The sequence below is a fragment of the Sturnira hondurensis genome, unplaced genomic scaffold, assembly GCF_014824575.4.
Source record: "Sturnira hondurensis isolate 20B ecotype Veracruz unplaced genomic scaffold, ASM1482457v3 Scaffold0001120, whole genome shotgun sequence".
In the NCBI taxonomy this organism is placed as follows: domain Eukaryota; kingdom Metazoa; phylum Chordata; class Mammalia; order Chiroptera; family Phyllostomidae; genus Sturnira; species Sturnira hondurensis.
In genome coordinates this window covers 2239396-2258500 of record NW_028073751.1, presented here as the reverse complement: position 1 = coordinate 2258500, position 19105 = coordinate 2239396, and the positions used below count along the sequence as shown (strand labels likewise).

At 39.6% G+C, this 19105-nt stretch overlaps 1 protein-coding gene across 6 annotated transcripts in view; it reads right to left on the bottom strand.

Annotated features, from left to right (window-relative positions):
- MATR3 (matrin 3) overlaps positions 1-19105 on the bottom strand; it is a 51135-nt gene that overhangs the window by 19436 nt on the left and 12594 nt on the right. For 2 of the 6 annotated variants that reach the window (XM_037061465.1, XM_037061511.1), the window contains exon 1: positions 8651-8800. The exons of 2 other annotated variants lie outside the window; for them this stretch is intronic. The gene's annotated coding sequence lies outside the window, so the exon portion shown is untranslated. Of the gene's footprint in view, positions 1-8419; positions 8567-8650; positions 8801-18306; positions 18393-19105 lie in introns of those variants that run through there. 2 more of the 6 variants (XM_037061493.1, XM_037061502.1) reach the window with 2 other exon arrangements.

Here is a 19105-nt window from a genome sequence, read left to right as displayed (position 1 = left end):
CCATTTTAAAAGGCTCATTTAAGCAAAAACTACTGCCTATTAAAGTTAGCACAATACTGGATGTTTAGTAAAGACTTTTAAGAGAGTAGCTTCTTTTACTGTAAATTCCCCCCCATAATAATAAAATTGCCTTTTCATAGTATACACTAGAGATTAATAAAAGTTTGAAAGTAGATCCTTTGAAGAGAATTCTAAAATGTAATGCCAGAACCCAATTTACCCATTTTAGAATCTTGCACTTACAAAAAAGTATCTTCACTCCCAAATCAGGGAAACATTAAAAAATATTAAAAAACATTATCCATAATTAGGCTTCACAAATGCCATTTACTACAATCTGATACTCAAATTCATTTTTTCTTTTAAAACTATTTATTTGTAAAAAGTGAGGGAGAAAGAGAGGGAGAGAAACATCAATGTGCAAGACAAACATCCATCAGTTGCTTCTCGCACACCTCTAACTGGGGGCCTGGCATGCAACCCAGGTATGTGCCCTGATCTGGAATGCAAACCTTTCTGGTTTGCAAGCCAGCACTCATTCAACAAGACCACACCAGCCAGGGTACACACTCATATTCTTAATTTTTTTAAAAGGTTTTATTTTATTTTTATAATAAAAATAAAGGGAAAGGGAGGGAGACATCAATGTGTGGTGGCCTCCTGCACCCCCCCCCCCGCCCCCCAGGAGACATCGTCTGAAACCCAGGCATGTGCCCTGACTGGGAGTTGAACCTGCGACCCAGTAGTTTGCAGGCTGGTGCTCAATCCAGAGTCACACCAGCCAGCTCAAATTCTTAACAAACAAGCTTAAAACTCATTTTTATAGACAATTCCATTAAATAATTAACCGAGAACTTCAAGCTAGTTATGGACTAACTGTAAATGCTACTAAGTATGGTAGGTTCATATTCCACATCTAAACAAATATTACTTGTATGTGTGGTTAAGAATTAACTGAGTTAGTAACATTCAATCCTCCCACTTCATGAATAGTTAGCTATCTCATATTCTTTACTAGATTTGTCTCCATTTAAAAAAAGTGGAACACTAAAATATTTCAGAAAACAAGGCTTAACACACTCAGGAAGTTCATGAAGAGCAAAAGCAAATGGTTGTTCTGTATCTAGATTTTCTCCTGTGAAGTGAAATTACCCGTTAGTCCTATTATTCGTTCCTTCAGAGATTTATTTATTTAGCAGAATTACTAAAGCAAGCATAAAGACTTTAGTTCTTTAAAAGATATGACAAAAGAAAATCTTTAGCTTCTAAATTCAAAATTTTAAGTGCTATGTTTTAATGGAATCTACTACCATATGGATCTTTAGCTATGCTTTTTTTTTTTTTTACTGTGTGAATTACTTCTTTAAAACAACTAATTTTGCCCTGGCTGGTGTAGCTCAGTGAATTGAGCACAGACTGTGAACCAAAGGGTCACTGGTTCGATTCCCAGTCAGGGCACATGCCTGGGTTGCAGGCCAGGTCCCCAGTAAGGGGACACATGAGAGGCAACCACACATTGATGTTTCTCTCCCACTCTTTCTCCTTCCCCTCTCTTCTAAAAATAAATAAAATATTTTAAAAAACCCCTAATTTTAAAGTGACAGAACAATAAAATATGTAGACACTCAGGGAAAAAACACCTTCATGCTGACATTATTTTAACCCCCTTCACATAAAAACTTCTAAGTACCAGCCAGAAAACTATAGTTTCTTACAGTATTCTCCCTTTTGAATTAAAAAACACAAAGGGTACAAGAAATTTTCAGATTCCCCAATGTTTTATCAATGTCAAACATCCTTGATTTGTTAACTTATTCTTATGAAAATACATCAAATATGTTTAAGCAACCAACAATACCAACTACCAACGACAGTAAAAATGCCCTGTGTCAATCATAGAGGGCAAGAATTGATCACTACTAGTAATTTCAAAGAAGCATCATTTAGAAAGGCAGCTGCTTAATTTTTGTCAATCACACACAAAAAGCATTGATTCCTGTGGTAAGAACTTTTAAACCAGGCACCTTAATCATTTCCAAATAAAAGTACAGGGTTAGGCCTTGGCCAGCCAGCTCAGGTGATGAGAGCATCATCCCAATTTACCAATGTTGCGGGTTCAATCCCTGGCCAGAGCACATACATGAAACCACCAATGAATGAATAAATGGGTGGGACGACAAATCTATGTTTCCTTCTCTTTTTCAAATCAGTTTTTTAAAAGAAGTATAGATTGCTGGTATCCATGAAAAAACTACTGAATGTACTGAAAATGGTGCCTGGAACTTTGCACAAAGTCAGGGTTAGGTTAACAATTCCTTCAAGTTTTCTTGCTTATTAATTTTATAAATAGTTTATTAACACTTTCCATTTAAAAGTTATTCACCACCATTTATTTTCTCAATATATTTTATAACTTTTATTTCACTTAAGGGTTTAATTTTTCAAAAACAATATATTAGGAACTACTCAGTTTTTTATATAGAGCTTATTAGCTACTTTAAAACCTTATACTTTATCTACTCTTCAGTGCTTAATTTCATATCACTACTGCATATGAAATGAATTTCATATCACTACTGCATAAAAAACCCTTTAAAAGGGTTTTTTAAATCAATTTATACTAAACCCTTTAGCAATAAAGCCTCAGCTCTATTATTTTCAGTTTTGTATAAAGCAATACATGTAATATGTGCCTCATCACACGCTAGGAAAGATATTATAAAACGTAGTGCCAAAAAAGCTGGAAAACACCACCACTACCACAATTAGTATTTTTAAGTGCTTTAAGACTATTACTCTTAATCCATCTTATAGACCACTTCTTGATTCTTAGGCTACAGATCAAAGTGTCACAAAGTGTCTTCAGCTGCTAAAATAGAAAATACGTTAATCAGTAGATAGAATTCCTATTTAGACTTGGAATTTTTTCTTCTTCCTAGCTTTAAGTTTTTTTCCTAGTGACCTTCAATTAGACATTAAGTATTTTAAGATTTAAGCAATAAAGGAAACTAATCAATAAGCCCATACTACAGGATAGAAAGTTATGCCACTTACTTGATGATTTTGACTCTTTTTAAAAAAGATTTTATTTATTTTTAGAGAGGAAAGGAAGGAGAGAGAGAAATATCAGTGTATGGTTGCCTCTGGTGTGTCCCCTGCCGGGAACTGGCCTGCAACCCAGGCATGTGCCCTGACTGGGAATCGAACCACGATCATCTGGTTCGCAGGCCCGCACTCAATCCGCTGAGCTACACCAGCCTGGGCTCAATTTTGACTCTTATTTGACCTGATACTATTATGGCTTACTCTTTTCTCTACTTATAAATAGCAAAATTAGTAGTTTTCATCAAGGCACCATTCTGCATGCTTTTGATTTTCCCCTATCCTCAGTTTAATGTTCTACTTTCCTGGCTTCCACAAACACTTATACAACTCTTTGATTTGGTATATACTGAGATTTTTGGAGCCCCTAACACCTTGATTTAAATCCTGGTTCTATTACAAAATAGCTGTGTGACCCTGGGAAAATTACTTGCTTCCAATACATAAAATGGAAATAAAAATAATAACTATTTCATACGACTGTTAAGATTTAATAAATTAATCTGCATAAAATACCTAGAATGGTGTCTGTCACACGGTAATCTCACAATCTATGTAATCTGATTTTCAAGACCAAGGAGAAAACAAACTTTAGAGATAAAAGGACCGATGAAGAGATATATGCATAAAAAGCTTATAAACCTTTTACTTATACTGTATCTTTATGTCCCATCCATTTCTATAAAAGTTAGAATTCATATTTGAACCTTGTTACCAAACCTGAATCAGCTTAAAAGACCAAGGCTTTGGTCTTTTCTTAATTTAAAGCCAAATAGTAACTTAGACAAGTAAAATCAAAACAGAAGTGAATTCTAGTTAAAGCAGACAAATTAAACCCCTACCTTCTTCATTCTCCATGCCAATCTACCTTTAAATTACCTTCTAATTCTCCAGAACAAAGTCCTTATCTATTTCCTCTGCCATAACCTTACTGGAGATCTTCAGTCCTGCTGCCTTTTGGGTGGCGGCCTTGCATGCACACATATTCAGATTCCAATATAAACTTCTGAAAACATCACTCGTTATCTTCCACTCTCCTGCTTAAAAACATACCACACCTCACTACTTACCACATGAAGTTCACTATGGTTTTCAATGCCCTTCATATACTGGTTGACTCCTGCTTACCTAAACCTACTTTCCACCATAGACCACCAGATTGTGAGAGAGGTCATTTTATGAGGACTTACAGAGGCTGCTCAGTAGCTATACAAATTATTACTCAGAATGCTCCCCTCACATTTTCACTGCAATATCGATATTATGGTACATATACTTATCTGTTCTGCAATCGATTAACATTTAGGCTCTTTCCAGTTTTTGGACTCAGCAAGAGGACTATAAAAATTTCCTGGTGTCTCCTGACATTTAAGTGTAAACCTGCCTCCTTCATGGTGCTTTTCCAGAATACCACAGCCCATACAAGGACACAGTTAAGCATTCGAGTTATTCTGAAGTTTCACAACTCATGGCAAGAATACTTTAAGTACTGGGTTGGCCAAAAAGTCCATTATGTTTTTTTCCGTACAATGGTTCTAGTAGTGCTTAGTTGTCTTTATTCAAAACTATTTTGTTAGACTGTATTGTGACAGCTGTCGTATCAGCACATGTTAAAAAAATATCAAAACCGGCAATTTTTTTTGCAGCCATTTTAATTTTGGAGATGAATGAAGATACAAAACATTTTTGGCATGTTATGTTTTATTATTTCAAGAGGCAAAAACAACTGAAATGCAAAAAAAAGATTTGTGCAGTGTTTGGAGGAGGTGCTGTGACTGATTGAACACTTCAAAAGTGGTTTGGGAAGTTTTTTGGTACTGGCATCTGGTCAAATACTTCCTTGCTGTGGGGCTATTTTATGCATTCAAAGATGTTTAGCAGCACAATCATCTTGGCCTTTAGCAGCACCCCTGGCCTCTACCCACTGGAATCCAAGAGCTGGAGATAACCAACATACTCAAAATATCCAAATCAATAGTTATTAGTGAAAATGCAAAAACATTATTTATTTTACAGGAAAAGCCGAAGGGCTACCTTTTGGACAACCCAATACAAATGTTTGTATTTACTTGTTATTACTATTCCTTTTCCAACCATTGCCTGCTCAAACACCTGACTTTAAAATTTCACACATGGTACCGGTTCTTCTATACCAAAGGAAGATTTAATATCCTAGTAATCCCCACAAAGGGGGAGGGAGGGAGAATACCATTCAAATCACCTTGAAAAACAAGTTCTTCATTAGCAATCTATGTATGATACTGCAAATCAGAGATCTTATTTCAGACCCTATTACCAATTTACTACTTTCCATGCCTGCTGCATTTACTACCTGACCACTATCACATCCACTACAGGTGGTCCCCCCCAACCCTTGCTCTTCTTATCCAGCAGGGTATGGAAGAACAGTAGCTGGGAAGAACTACATCCAGCCCCCACCATGGCACCCTTTTTTGTTTTCCTACTAATGGATTTCTGCTAAGATATGCACAACAGCCTAATTGGGACTCTAAATCAAAGAGAATGTCAAAGATATGCCATTTTAAAAACTTCCAAGAAAAAAGCAAGTATTTTATATCAGTTAGCCTTCAAAGCGACTAATTTTTCAAAATTTTAATTGATCCATTGAGAAGAGCTCACTACATAGCTACGAATTAAAATAGCAAAACTACACCATCTACAACCTTTCACCCCCACCCCCATAGCACTTAGTATCCTCTATCCGAAAGCCAGTCATATACACTCAGAACACATTGCCACAGTGTGGGACACTTAATGCAATTCTAACTAAATGAAGCATATAAAAACAAAAGATGTACTAAGAACATCTAATAAATCCTTATCTAATTCTTTGGTTTTGCTCATTCATAAAATAATGGCTATGATTCATATTGTAAACTAAACAGCATTAGTCCCAGTAATAGCAAACTTAGTATTTTAAAATAAGAATGTTTTCCGATTCCTATGTGAGTCTACATATAATAACCAGAATATCTTACACAACAAGAACTACTACTTTTTGTCACTTGTAAACTGCATTTCTTACTTCAAGATACTGGCTCACTTCTAACAATTCCCATAAAAAAAATACACGAGAATCCTAAAAAAAAACCAACAAAACTCCGGTCTTTTCAGCAGTTCAAACATTTACAAAAATGTTTCCTTTCCCTGCCTTCATTACAAAAGTAAATATAATTTCTTGAGGAAATTTCAGAAAAACAGAAGGAAATACAAATCACACATAATGCCAACATTCAGAGCTAACATTTTGGGGTATATTTCTATTTTTATGCTTATTTACACATTCCTTTAAATAACAAAATATTAAATACGGCACCAGAAGAGTTCTATTACATTTTCTTTCTTCCCAATTTATGCTATATTGTTATCATTTCCCTGTCATTACTCTCCCTTTATAGCTGAATATTTACATTTGATAGCCACACAATAATGAGATCTCCAAATGTTGAATCTTTCAGGTTTTTAATATGCTTGATAACTGAGATCAACACACAGGTACATAAATCTATAACTTTCTTGGGCTTTGACTTTCTATAAAATTAATAGTATGAACTACATTTCTAAAATTATGCAACACATTTCCTTTGCACTCCTCCATTGTTAAAATTTGTTGCCATTAACTGACTTGTAGTATTATTAGTGTTTACACTTCTCTAAAAGTATTAGCAAAAATAAGTATGTTTAAAGACTCCTTTAACACATAAAATTCAGATCAAGGGTGGCTAAATCCTTAATTAGTTAAAAATGCCACATAAAAGCAACCCCACTTACACATTGCTAAGAGAGGTATGTAAAGATGATAAAAAGGAAATTTTCTGTCTGTAAGTATACACTAATACTAGCATATAATGTTAAATGTAAAGTCAAAAATGTAAATTTAAAGCTCTTCAACACAAACATCTGGCTAAAGATTGCTTTTCCAAAATGTTATATAACCAACCAGAAAAATCTGAATGTAGTACTTCTATTGTGTTTAATTTCGAGTTTGCAGAAACATTCTTACAGCTTAATAGACACCACAGAGCTTTCTCCCAGCAATTAGTTTTCCCTGCCTTCTTGATTACTAAAATAAGACTAATGTTGAAAAAACTTACGTCAATAGACTGCGTAGGTGACTAACCTTTTAGTTTTTAAAAGGAAATTTTATTCCGAACATTTAAGCCTCATATATTATTTTTTCCCGCGGAGTACAGTTTACATTTACTTAGGAGAAAATTGTCTTACCGTTTAAAAATCTTCATCCAAGCCCCCTTCAACAAGCAAAACACAGCATCAATACAAAATCTACTACGACCTGGGAAATCAACGACTCTCACATTACTCCAGCGCACTTGAAAAGACTAGAAATTTCGGAATCTCCATAATCATTCTAGAAATATCTGGACAGAAAAACTGTAACTGGGCCAATAGAAATATTCCACAGAATACGGCCACAGAACAGTATAAATACCAAGGAAATATTCCTCTACGGTAAATGGTAAACGTCCCTGTGGAACACAAAAAGAACATTGGACAGCCTGGCAATGAAAGGAACAACGATGCGAAGCCTATACCTCGGTACTCCAAACCCTTTGTTTGGAAACCGGAAGGTCCCACACGACACGATCCTCTCTAGAGGAACCTAGGTTTATAATATTTTAATAATGGGGAAAGGGATGTGAGGTGACTCTTTAAACAAGAACAAACCTCGTGCCTTGCAGCGCACTGCAGAGGGCTTTACCCACGGCGCAATACGAAAAACAAGCGTTAACGTTTCATTTTTCGGCCATTTTTAAGCGCTTGGGGGTGGGGAGGAATTGTTTCTGAGGTCCGGCTAAAATAGCGCGCGCATGTGTGGGTGGGCGGGGGGAGGGGCAGCGGAGTCAGGAGGCGCTCTGAAGCGATGGGCGAGGAGAACGCAGGCCTTGACACGGATTTAAAAAAAAACAAAAAACACCAAGCTGCTTAAACCACCAAGCTTTTCAGTCTGCGAAATCCTCCATTTTGGGACACATTTTCAGGCCCAAAATGGGAAAAATAAAGCAAACATGTGGGAACTGGCACTACCCAAGGACTTTGGTATCTTAATTATCCTCCCCAAACGGCAGGCCCCCGAAGGACAATCGGTCCCTCGGGCCTCCAGTGCTCCTCCCTTCTCAACGCTGCAGCTCGCGTGTAACGGGCTCGTCCTGCCCCCGCCCCCAGAAAGTCCAAGACGCGGGAAGCTCAGCTGATCCGCTGCCCTCGGCGCCCCCCGACTATACCACCGCACCGCAAGCCCTTGGCTGGCTGCGTGTCTCCCTCCGAGACCCCTCACCTCAGCCGCCCGAGGAGACTGGTTGCGCCGCCACTGCGCTCCTAACATGGCGGCCGCCGATGAGGCGGCTCACACACGCAGAGAGGAGGGAGGCAGAGCGGGCGAACGGGAGCGAGCGAGAAAGGCGCGCCGCCGGCTCCCCGCAGCCCCTGTTGCCGTTGCTGCCTCTTCCCGACGGATGCGGAGAACCCCCAGCCACCCCACCCTAATTCTTACCCCCTTAACGCCTACCTTAAGAAAAGGGAGAGGGAGAAGGAGAGCTACCACTCTCCTAGCAAGCGGGACGCGAAGGCTCCCACAATCCCTCGCAGCAATCGCGCTGGTAAGAGGTGGCGGCAGCGGCAGCAGCCAAAGAAACCACTCTCGCGAGAGTTTGCCCCCACCCACCTCGGATCTCGGTTCTGCGCCCGCCAGGCCCCTCCCCTTCCCCAGCGTTCGCCTTTTTGGCTGTGGTCGTTGTTCACTAATCCTGGAGTCCGCCGAAGGCGGGAAGTGGGGAAGCCGCTAAAGCCCTCATGTTCGAGACCCATTAACCCCCAAAACCTTTTTCCAAACCCTTAAGTTGCATGGTGTAAAATTTAAATGGGATACGTGTTAGAATCCAGTCGCGGGAGTCCCTGGCTTAGACCTGATTTCTATCCTCAGGTAATTTTGATTATTCGCCGAGGAATTGTAGGAAGCCGACACCATTTTGGATGGCTTTTACTATCAGGAATTCTGTGTAGGATGATCTTTGAGGCGTAAGACAGCGAACCCATCCCGCCGAAAAGACCGCCATCGCCAATTGGTGAATTTGACTAAATGTAAAGCACTCTCTCGAGACTGATAGGTTCTCTGAGCAAAGGAATAGCATGTGTGAAAAACCTGTGGCGGTCTTTGATAAATTGCATAGATAAATCTTCCGGGAAATAGTCATTGCCCTGGGGTTCCAAATGAAAAAGCAGAGGGCCAGGGACAGTCATCTTTTGAAGTCTCAAGTAAATCAGTGAATGCAAGTCCTGATTTAATAGCATTCCAATTTTTGTAATCTTAAGTGTGCTCGGTCAGTCTCATCTTTGAAAAATTTATTCTGGGTCCACTGTGAAGATAGTGGAGGGACACATGTAGATGGAGAAGAGTAGAGACAAGCAGAAAACTGGAGATCATTTAGGACAAAAATAGCTAGTTCTGTTAATTTGAATGGATATGGAAGATGAGGGAGAGAGGTACCATGGATGAATGACAACTCTGAAGTTAGTGCTATTGAGGGGGCAAATGGAAAATGTTTCAGCTGAGAGGACAATAGGCAAGTTGAGTCTGGCATCAATTTTTAAACTCAGGAGTGGTATTTATGGGTCTTGAGCTTGGAGAAAAGGGTTTGCGTTAGTGGCAAATTTGACTTGATATAAATGAAGCAATGGGAATTGACATTGCAGTGAATGGAGGCCTTAGGAAATAGCCTTGAAAAACGAACTAGGTGGAGTTGAATGGCAAAGGAGATCAAGTTGGGGGAGGGGGGTTGGGAGGAGCAATATAAAAAATTATGGCAGAAGAGAGGAGGCACAGAAATTTTGCTCTTTTGACAGCCAAAATACATAAAGGACAAAATGATCAACAGAGTCAAAGGCTACAAAGGTCAGACTAAGACTGAAACCATCTCTAAGAGTTAGGAACATGGGCATCATTATTAACAATGAGTTGCTTCCAGTAAAGCAGAAGAAGGAAACTACCCAAATGCAGAAGAGGCTGGTTATTAAGAGACTGAAGGAGAAAGTGGGATTAAGGAAGGTTTTTTGTTTCACCGTGGGAAATTTTGAGCACACTTAAGTTGGCAGGAAGGGCATCTTAGTTTCAAATTGGCTGAAAAAACAGGGAAGAGAAAGGATAATTCATAATGAATGCTCCCATAACAATGGGATTGGAAGGAAACATCTTTACTGTAACAGGAGATACATAGTAGATGGTGCTGTTTTCACTAGATTTGAAGATACGGGAATTATGGTCAGGTGACTTCAATCTTCTGTGACTAAGTTTTCTGTTGAGAGGTCTAGAGTTGTACCAATGAAAATTTTAAGTAGCCAATGTGAAGACTGGAATTACAATATCCCACATCTCCAGGTATGCTGTATGATTTTCTACAGGTTTTGAAAAGGCATTTCAAGGCATGGGGGGCTCCCTTGAATAAATGTTTAAGCCCATACTGCATATTCAGCTTTGGAATAAAATTTGGGGGGATCCTAATTCTTCAGTGAATCTTGGGTCTTCTATTCAAAACCAGATATGCCTTTTGATTCCAACTTATCTTGGCTAAGACGTCCCTTTATGATGTGCCCAGTTCCTAGAGGAAAAGCTCTACTCTACTGGAGACAGAAACATGAATGCATCTTAGTTCAGGTATGTACTTATGCTTTTGTATAAGGCTGTAATGCCACCTGGTGATTGTAAGAAGAAGAGCCAAACTTTTTCAATTGAGTAGTTATTTATTTAGAATCTGCTCAGTGGCTCATCAGCAAAAAGATACATTGGAAACCAAAAACAAGACTTCAGTCATCAAGTGCCTATTTCACGAAGGACACTGTATAAAAGTGGGGATAGCCCTGGCCGGGTGCATCAGGATTGCAGGTTCTGTCCTGGTTGGGGCACATATAAGAGGCAACCAATGAAAATGTGTGAGTGAGTGGAACAGAGCAATGTATGTTTCTGTCTCTCTAAAAACAACTAAAAAGAAGAAAAATGGGGATATGCCCTGGCTGGTGTGGCTCAGTTGGTTGGAGCATTGTCCCTTAAAGGTTGCAGGTTTGCTTCCTGGTCAGGGCACATTTCTAGGTTGTGGGTTCATTCCCAGGTTGAGGCCTAAATGGTGTGCAACCAATTGATGTTTCTCTCTCCCTTCCTCTCTGTAAAAGCAATGAAAAAATGTCCTCAGTTGAAGATTAAAAAATATATATATTTTAAAGTGGGGATAAAATAATGGTTAAGAGCAATCGACGACCTGACCATCATGGTCTGATGAAGGAGTTTGGTTGGACAAGGAGTCTGGCCTCAAGGTGGACCTGTCTGAGAAGAGATGGATCAAGAGCTCTATTCATGTTTGTGTTACTAGAGAATAGGTATGATGGCCACCAGGGATGGTAATGAATGTGGCTACAAAGCAAGAATATCTATTGAGATTCTGAAAGGCCTAAGTGACAAGTTTTGTACAGTTAACGTTATATAAGCCTTTAAAATCTTGTGTTTATTGATTTTAGAGAGAAATATCAATTTGTTGTTCCACTTATTTACACATTCATTATTTTTAGAGTGAGAAGGGAGGGAGAGAGGTAAAGAAACATTGGTCGGTTGTCTCTCACATGCACCTTGACTGGGGACTGAACCCACAACACAGGCATGTGCTGTGACCAGGAAACAAACCAACCAGTGACCTTTGACGTTGCAGGGTAACAGCCAACCAACTGAGCCACACTGGGCAGGGTCATTGGTTGATTCTTGTATGTGCCCTAACCAAGTATTAAACTTGCAAAGTTGGCATATAGGTGCTCTAACCAACTCAGCTGCTATGCCAGGGCCTATTACATAAGCCTTTAAATAACAGGATAATCACTTCTTGGCCTTTTGGCTAAGTTCAAGTGTAAGTCAAAGGACAGCATCTCAATTTGAACTGATATTGAAGATGTTTGCAGTTTTGAACACAGGAGACATTGAAGACACAGACTGGGTTGGCCAGAAAGTTCGTTAGGTTTTTTCTGTAAGATGGCTATAGTAGTACTTAGTTGTTTTTATTTGAAATAATTTTGTTAGATTGTATAGTGACAGCTGTCATATCAGTGTGCATTTAAAAACACACATCAAAATTGGTGAATTTTTGTGTAGCCATTTTAATATTGAAGGTGGAAGATATGCAACATTTTGAGCATATTATGCTTTATTTCAAGAAAGGTAAAAACACAACTGAAATGCAAAAAAGTTTTGTGCAGTGTATGGAGAAGGTGCTGGGGCTGATTGAACATGTCAAAAGTGGTTTGCGCCCTGGCTGATGTGGCTCAGTGGATTGAGTTCCAGCCTGTGAACTGAAAGATCACCGATTTGATTCCTGGTTAGGGTACATCCCGGGCTTGCAGCCCAGACCCCCAGTTGGGGGCATACAAGAGTCAACAGACTGATGTATCTCTCACACATTGGTGTTTCTATCCCTCTCTTCCTTCCTTCTCCTCTCTCTAAAAATAAATAAATAAAATCTTAAACTTTGTTTGCAAAGTTTACTGCTACAAATTTCTTGGTAGATGATGCTTCATAGTTGGTAAAACAGCTGAGGTTGACAGATCAAACTGGGACATTACTGAGATCAACATTATACCATGCAGGAGATAGCTGACATACTCAAAATATCCAAATCACTGTATATTGGTGAGAATGAAAAATGTGTTTTTTATTTTATGGGAAAACTAAATGGACTTTTGGCAAACCTGATATTTTGACACCACAGAATCACTAAGCAGCTGATAATGCATTATACTTTTCAGGGTCAAGTGCCATTATTCCTGTTTTACATAAGAGATTAAAAAGCTTGCCTAGCCCTGACTGGTGTGGCTCAGTGGGTTGGGCATTGTCCCCCAAATCAAAAGGTCTTCAGTTGATTCCTGGTCAGGGCACATGCTGATTGGGGATGTTCAAGAGGCAACTGATGTGTGTTTCTCCCCCCTTTTCTCTCTTCCTTCCTCTCTAAAAGTAGATAAAATCTTAAAAACAAACAAACAAACAACCTTGCCTAAGGTCATGAAACTAAAAAGCCAGGATTTGAACCAGTTCTATATAAATCTAAACCCAGCTTTTGAGCATTATGCTCTACTGTCTAGAGCAGACCTGTGGTCTCAGAATCTCCTGGCAGTCTACTGTCTTCTCAATACTTCAGGTTATTTCAAAGCAGAAGACTGTTAATCAGTGGTTCTTTCATCAGTGGAAGTAGAGAAGGGACTTAAAGAGGAGCTTTTGAATAGAGAATACTTATAATAAAATTCAAAGAACACAACAAACTTTCCCTTCGACTTGTATTTCCCTACACAAAAGCAACCACTAGCAACCATTTCTTGTGTATTCTAAGGATTCTCTATAAATATATGAACATTAAAAATTGTCCTTATTTATTGAATTTAGAGACAGAGAGGAAGGAGGGAGGAAAACATGGTTGTTCTACCCCTTTATGCGTTCATTGGTTGACTCCTGTATGTGCCCTGACCCTGGATGGAACTCAAAACCTTGGCACATTGGGACAATGCCCCAGCTGAGCCACCTGGCCAGGGTAAATATCTAAACATTGTGTGTGTGTGCACATAATATGATGAATTAAATACAGCCATGATTTCCACTCTTCTCATGGACTAGAGACATCAATTTCCCCTCTACTCGAATCTGGAAGGAACCTATAATTGGTTTTGACCATCAGAATGTGTAAGTGACTTTTAAGGTCTGCTTTCACCCACCTGGAACCCAGCTGCCATGTGGTGAAAATCTCAACCAACATGAGAAGGTCACACCAACAGAACCATGGCTCTTCAGTGTAGAAGCCCAGCTGAGCTCCTGGTGACAGCCAAGGCCAACTGCCAGGCAAACTGAAGCCACCAGACAGCTGTAGCCCCAGCTAAGTCCAATTAACCCACATTAGTTTAATACTTGTTTGAACTAGTACAAAGTTTTAAGGTGCTTTGTTGTGCAGTGATACATTAAACAAAGCTTTAAGACTGTACACTGTTCTCGTTTTACTTCTTTGGTTATCTTTCATTAAGTCTGCTTAGTATTCCATTATATGGATGGTATAAAATTTAAGCAATGTTCTTCCAACTTACAATTTAAGAATCTTCCTATTTTCTTCTGTTCAAAACAGTGATAAGAAATTCATGCACATATTATTCTACACATGTAAAACTATATGTAGTTCAAAATAAACCCTTTATTTTCTAGAGCTCTGCTGTCCACAGTTTAACAATCATAAGCTACACTCTCTTTTCTTTTTCAATCTTACTATCTACACTTAGGTAGCGGACAATTGGGAGAACATTTTTGTGATTGCAGAAATCTTTTTCATACGTTATTCTAGAGCAGGGAGCAGGCAAAGTTTCTGTAAACGGACAAATGAAATTTTAGGCTTATGGGCCATGTGGTCTGTCAGAAAAAGCAGTCTGACTGCCGTGTGTCTTTTAATTTATTGACTTGAGAGAGAAGGGAGAAACAGCAATTTGTTCCACTTACTTATGCAATCCATTGGTTGATTCTTATATATGCCCGGAATGGGGATCGAACCCACAACTTTGGCAAATAAGGAGGCTACTCTAACCAACTCAGCTACATGGCCAAGGCGACTGTTCTTAACATTAAAATTGGAATATCAGATAGGAGACTTCCAGCCAAGATAGAGGCATAGGTAGACACACTGCCTCATCACACAACCAAAATTAAGGACAACAAAAAAGCACCCAGAACTGACAGAAAACTGAACTGTACGGAAGTCCGACAACCATTCATCCAGACCAGTAAGAGGGGCGGAGTCAGCGGTGGAGAGGGGTCAAAGGGTGGCAATGAGCAGATTCAGTGAGGCGCAGCTGTCCCACATTCCCACACAGATAAACCAGGTGAAAGTGGGCAGCGAGACAGACTGCACAACCCAGGGTCCCAGTGATGGGAAATAAAGCCTAAAAGCACTGACTGAAAACACTTGTGGGGGTTGAGGTGCAGGAGAGTTTGTTGGAGAGATCCACAAGGTCCTAAAACGTACACAAACCCACCCACCTGGGAACCAGCACCAGAAGGGCCTAATTTGCTTGTGGGAGGCAGCAGAAGGGACTGAGAAATCCCTTCTGAAGAGAGAGCAGAGCAAGCTCCATTGTTCCCTCTCTGACCCCGCCCCCACATACAGCACCACAACCCAGCCACTAGGTTGCCCTGCCCAGGTGAACTCCTAAGGCTCCACCCCTCACTACAGAACAGGCCCCATCAGAACACCCCGCCCCCAAAAAGACTCAAACAGAAGAACAGATCAAAGCCCCAGAGCCAATATATCTAAGTGACAAAGAGCCAACCTATCAGATGCACAGTTCAAAGCTGGTGATCAGGATGCTCACAGAATTGGCTGACTTTGGTCACAAATTAGATGAAAAAATGAAGGCTACACTAAGTGAAATGAAGGAAAATGCACAGGGAACCAATAGTGATGGGAAGAAAACTGGGACTAAAATCAATCCAGTGGACCAGAAGGAAGAAAAAAACGACCAAACAGAAAAGAATGAGGACTTCGGCCAAGATGGAGGCGTAGGTGGAAACACTGTGCCTTCTCCTACAACCAAGTTTGAATACAACAAAGGTTTGGAGAACAAAGACGCAGCCAAAGAACAGAAAATTGAACTATAGGGAAGTCCGACAGCAAAGAACCATTCCACCAGGACCAGTAAGGGGCGGAGCCAGCATCAGAACAGGGTGGGACAGGGAGGATCCCCGGAACCAGGCGACCCAGGCAACCCAGGCGCACAAGCAGCCGGGGCAGCATTGCGGACCCAGTGAGGGTGCGGAGCAGGCTGAGCGTGGTCACATATTCGCATGCAGATAAACCAGCAGAGGAGTGAGCAGTGAGACAGACCTCGCAGCCCTTGTGGCAGGAGGCAGCAGAGGAGACCTCAATTGATTTCCTTTGACCCCACCCCCACATACAGGGTCACAACCCAGCAACTGAGTTGCCCCACCCTAGTGAACACCTAGTGCTCTGCTCCTCATACATAACAGGCACGAACAGTCCAAATATGGCTCAAGAACATCTCAAAGCCCCAGAGCCGATAACTCTAAGTGAAAAAGAAATAGAACCTCTCAGATGCACAGTTCAAAACACTAGTGATCAGGATACTCACAGAACTGGTTGATTATAGTCACAAATTAGAGGAACATATGAAGGCTAAACTAATTGAAAAGAAGGGAGATGCACAGGAAACCAACAGTGATGGAAAGGAAACTGGGACTCAAATCAATGGACTGGACCAGAAGGAAGAACGAAACATACAACCAGGAAAGAATAAAGAAACAAGAATTCAAAAAGATGAGGAGAGGCTTAGGAACCTCCAGGACATCTTTAAACGTTCCAACATCCGAATTATAAGGGTACCAGAAGGGGGAAAGAAACAGCCACGAGTGGAAAACATATTTGAACAAATAATAAAGGAGAACTCCCCCAGTCTGGCAAAGGAAATGGACTTCCAGGAAATCCAGGAAGCTCAGAGAGTCCCAAAGAAGTTGGACCCGAGAAGAAACACACCAAGGCACATCATCATTACATTAGCCAAGATGAAAATGAAGGAGAGAATCCTAGAAGCAGCAAGAGATAAGGGGACAGTCACCTACAAAGGAGTTCCCATTAGACTGTCAGTGGACTTCTCAAAAGAGACCTTACAGGCAAGAAGGGGCTGGAAAGAAGTATTCCAAGTCATGAAATCCAAAGACCTACATCCAAGATTGCTCTATCCAGCAAAGTTTTCATTTAGAATGGAAGGACAGAATAAAGTGCTTCTCAGAGAAGATCAAATTCAAGGAGTTCATCATCACCAAGCCCTTATTATATGAAATGCTAAAGGGACTTATATAAGAAAAAGAAGATGAAAACCATGATGAACAGTGAAAGGACAGCAAACTCACAGGTATTAACAACCACACCTAAAGCAAAAGCAAACCAAGAGGACAGCCAGATCTGGAGTGGAACCATAGAAATGAAGAACATATGGAGGGTTAGCAACAAGGGAGTGGGAGGAGGAGAAGGGGGGAGAAGATACAGAAAATAGCATAGACAGTAGGTAGAAAATAGGGGGGAGGGCAAGAATATTAGGGGAAATATAGAATCTAAAGAACCGGAGACACATGGTTATAAACTAAGGGGGGGAGAATGGTGGGGGAGGGAGTATGCAGGGTGGAGGGGAATGAAGGGGGGGAATAGAACAACTGTAATGGTATAATCAATAAAATACATATAAAAATTTTAAAAAAGAATTATTTTTATGTTGAGCTTTCTTGGACTTGGTATAGCTTATCATTAAAGTCTCATCTGCCTACCAATATTTTAATGTTTTTTTTTTGTATGTAACTTATACACCTCAAATATTTCAAGTTTTATTTTACTTCCAGTTTACCTTCAAACTGATTACTTGCTAGTTCAATGAACTATTTTCAATCGACACTTGCAGTATTTAAGTAATTCACCATCTACAAGTGATTTTTATCTTTTTCCCATTTACATGTTTACTTTCTTCTCTTGCCTGACTGCCTCTGAATGACAGTCTCTTTTTCAACAGGAATGATTCTAGAGTTTCCCTATTATGCATCACATAAGCTTTTGGAGTAAGATACATTTTTATCAGGTTAGGAATCTTTTGACTCTCAGCAATTTTAGCAAATGCCATTTTAAAGCTAGAGAGGTTATGTAATTTTTGAGATTGCAAATATTCTCAGTGCATTCTTAATCTTAAATGACTTTCCTTTGTATTGTGTCATTACAGACAGGTTTGTTTATCATGTGTATCTACCGATAAAGTCTTTATCCCTTAATTTAGCAGATATGTACCAGTATATACTCGAAGTTAAAAAGAAAACACAATATCATTCCCATCCTCTAAAAAACTAAATCCTTCAAGAATAGGAAGTGATAAACCCTGTCATAGGGCAAGACTAGGGTAGGAATGTGTGACCCATTCAGGCCCTGCAGGACATTTATTTATTTTTTAAAAAGATTTTATTTATTTATTTATGAGAGAGAGGAAGGGAGGAAGAATGAGAAAAACATATATATGTGAGAGAAATATTGATTGGTTGCCTCTTGTATGTACCTCAACTGGGCACCGAACCCAACCCAGACATGTGCCCCGACCAGGAACTGAACCTCTGACCTTTCAGTTTGCAGGCTGGTGCTCAATCCACTGAGAAAAAGGAATCATCCTCAAGCTACAGCAAGAGTGGCTAAGATGCTGATGGCCTGAAAAAAGGTATTCAGAATTTTAACAGGTATAAAGACACTAGAAAACAGACATTTCAGTAGTCCCTAAAAGACCTTAGTCCAAATGAGGTTGATGATAGTAAACACAAGTAGATATTTATAACAATTAATTGGAAAGACTTGGGGCACTATAGGTGAAAACCCCAAACCAACCACTAGCTTTGGAAATTTATTGAATACCACATTAGTTCTTGGATCCACTAACTCTGTGACCTTGGGTAAATAACAACATGTACCTTGTAGGGATTTGTTGAGAGGATTAAGAGATGTATAGAATAAACTTATTAGCAGTTCTGGAACATGGTCAATATACAGTAAATGTCAGTTTTTTACATTGCCACATGTTCTGCAGAATGTTTACATAAATATGCTAAAATGACAAAACCACAAAGATTATTCATTTTTATAGAGCTCCAGAGTAAATATGTTAAAATTATCCATTTAAATCTGGTTCTAAGTTTCATCCTGGCACCTACTTGTCAGTTATAATTTATAAAGATGTTTCACAAATTTTCATAGTGATGAAAACCCGTTACCAAAAGTAACATAAGTCCACACATATAGTTAACAGATGTCTTAAATTTGAACAAATCCTCTGTAAATCCATTATTTTCATTTAATACTTCTTGAGACTAAATTTAGTTTCATGTAACTGTGCACTATGATCTACCTTTAAGGTCCACTAGCAAATG